Source organism: Morone saxatilis, unplaced genomic scaffold (assembly GCF_004916995.1).
Source record: "Morone saxatilis isolate NCDOM2014 unplaced genomic scaffold, NCSU_SB_2.0 Contig17, whole genome shotgun sequence".
Lineage (NCBI taxonomy): Eukaryota > Metazoa > Chordata > Actinopteri > Moronidae > Morone > Morone saxatilis.
Genome location: NW_023339729.1, coordinates 26,871,845 through 26,875,144, shown reverse-complemented (window position 1 = coordinate 26,875,144; position 3,300 = coordinate 26,871,845).

Below are 3,300 nucleotides of genomic sequence, written 5' to 3'. Positions count from 1 at the left end.
TGATCCTAACAGCAGACTAACTTGAGTAGTCTGTCTAGTTAGTCTGTTTAAGGCTATATAATGTGCCATTTGTATAACGTCTGTGCACGCCACTGCAAATGGAGGTAGAAATTGTCCTATTGTCTATTGTCCTCCCTGCCTTGACTAGGAGCTGTTGTAGCTACAGTCTGATAGCCAGTTACTCAGTTACTCAGTTATTTCAATATAATACACAGTTATAGTTATGACACTTAAACTATATCAATGCAACACCGTCCAGTGACTGACTGATTATTAATATGTAAATCATGTCTTTCCTTTTGTAAAAAAAGAAAAACCTCTGATCCAAACCGCCTACATTCATAAAATCTAGTGAAATAACTGTATTACACCGAGGGTAAGGGGGTTAAAGTGAAGGATGTTCAAGTATAACATCATAGGGGAGGAAGACTGTCTGGAAGTTTGGAGAAATAGGCTTGTTTGGACAGAAAAGAAGTTGCCAGTACACATCTGTATAAGATTAGTTTCCATGGTAACGTCTATGCAATCACTGCCTGCGTTTGCAGCAAATTGCAGGAATTTATATACAGACAGAAAGCAATGAACTGTATTTAACTCTTTGTGTACACATTGTCCAAGTATTTACCAAACAAGATATAAATACGTTTCTTGACTGTAGATAAAGTAGACTAGTAGGATTTCTACATACAGAATAAATACCTTGGATGCCCCTAAAAATAAAACATGATAAAGTGTCCTCTACTGTGCAAGAAAATGTACCCTCTAGGATGCTCTTGTGATGCAGTGCTCACTGGGGTGCTCTTAGACAAAACACGATAAAGTGCCCTCTATAGGGGGCTCCTCCAATGTAGAAAACTTGATGCAGGTGCAGGGCCAGACTCCCCTACATGCCAGAAAATGAGTTGGCCTCTACATGCCTCTAATGTTAGAGAGTCAATAGTGCCTGGTGTGTTTTTATTACAGATTACCTCAGAGAGTCTCCTACTGAAGCTAATATGGTGTAAAATATAGTTTAGTTTTGCCATTTTTAATAAGTTTGAGCAGAAACACAATGCACTTTATACTACTTATTGGTTATATATTGTACACATTGGCTCCAGACATGTATATTTCTGCCTGTATCAAAGATTTTTATTGTGAAAGTTTATTCTTGGCCTAGAGAACAGTAGTTTGCCAGATAAATAAAAAATAAATATTTAAACAGATGGGTTTTGCTAGAGAGAGAATCATGGAGCAAACTCAATCTGCTTATAAAGATGCAGTTGAAAGCTCTGAAAAAGTTTTTTTTTTTTTTAAAAAAACAATGATGATGATGTAATTAATGAACCATCAAGTTGCTCATCAGCAACACTCAGAGGCCTACAGAGAAACCTGATCGTTGGGGCCTTCAAACTTTATTTTAATTTTAAACAATCTGTAGTTGAAGAAGCAGTACTTTAAACTTGAAACCATCCCAAAATGATACTAGAATTTCTCCATATTATCTATATTTATGTAAACCTTTGATGATGAGTTGTCTAACAAAGTGATATTATAGGATACATTGGATTTCTCATCCTTCCTCAAAACAGACTTAGAAAGTATTTCACAGTTCTGATCTGATCCATTTGTCAATCAAAGGAAATGGGACTCTGACAGAGGATGAGGGATCCTCTGGACAACACAGAACACTCATTAAAAATGAATTAAAGGATCCACCTCTAGAGTGGATCAATGTAGAGTGTTGCTGAGGAAAAAAAACATGCTCAGCAAATCCTGCAGTACTGTTTGCATGTTCTCCTTCCTGTCCCACCCATTTGTCTCTATTCCTGTGGGGGTTTCTTTCAATCCCACCCTGTCCTGTCCAACTCCTTCCTTCCTGTCTTCATCCTGTGTCCTCCCCTCTTCTCCTCCTTCACACCACTTCCTCCCTATCCTGTGCTGTGAAAATTCACAGTCATAAATGTCACTCTTGACACACACACACACACTCACACTCACACTCACACTCACACACACACTGAAGGAGTCAGAAATGTAATTCTGAAAAAGCCTTTTCAACAGCAACCAAAAGTCTTCTCTGGTTTTAGTGTCATGACAGTGGTTACTGCTAGTTTCTCTCAAAATGAAGAAGCCATTGACACCAATTTCATTTGTTTCTTCAGTCAGAGGCTTAATTTGTTAAGATAAAGATTCAACAAGCCTCGAAAGTCCTATTTTCACTCTGTAAGTATAATTACAATACAAATAAATCGACTTGAGAATGCATTACAATAATAACTTAAATGATAAGACATTAAAGGGAAACTTCGGTATTTTCCAACCTGGATCCTACTTCCCCATGTTTTTTGGCTAAGTGACTAATGGGAACAACGATTTTTGAGATGACTAGTCTAGTCTAGTATTGAGCAAGAGAGCTGCATCCAGCAGCAATGTAATCCTTCAGGGCAATTGCACACCATCAAGGTGCATTCACTAAAGCTGTTTGCCACTGACAGATTGTTATTATAAGTGTCTGATAACATTATGGAAGGATCCCTAGACCTTTATGTTAAACCAGAAAGAGCCGTTATATATCGCTCTGTTCAAAGCCACCAGACTCCATTGACAAAAACAGTAATTCTACCTTGCAGAACGTGCAAGATTCAGGTCTGCCGCTGCCTTGTTAGTTTGTTTGTGTTACTGTGTGACTTTGGACTTTGTTTGTGTCAACAAACACAAACATATTAACTGACTGAGGCGGTATTTCTATACTGAGTTGAGGACAACACAGTTCAGTTTCTGGCAGTGTAACTCTGTCTGTGGTCCTGTACTAGATTTAAAAAACATTGAAAACATTTTATGCTCTGCATTGCCACAGTTGATCCTAAATGATCCTAAAGGAGATCCATACGGTGTTTGTCTGCAACACAATCCCAGTTTCTATTGGATTACTCCAGTTAGCTGGGATAAGGGCTTATGCAGGTTTCTGACATGATGCCCTGCACTTTGTTTTTCTGGACCATGATCAGGTAGACAAATCCCACTCAAAATCTACAAGTTCTTCTCGACTATTACACCATGGCCATGGAAAAGTCTTGGTTCTGACTGGCTGAATTAATTTTTAGTAATTCGGCAATATAATTGGACCTGTACTGCAGGTGTTTGTTTGCAGTTGTAAATCAATGTTCCAGTATTAATACAGGAAAGTGGAAACAAACTGCAGGCTAATCACCTGATGCAGCCCGTGGAATGTAGTATAACTTGAGTAACACTGCCCTTTAGTTAACTATACCACCTGACGCAGTGCACCCTGCATTATGTGACCACTGACTGACTGAC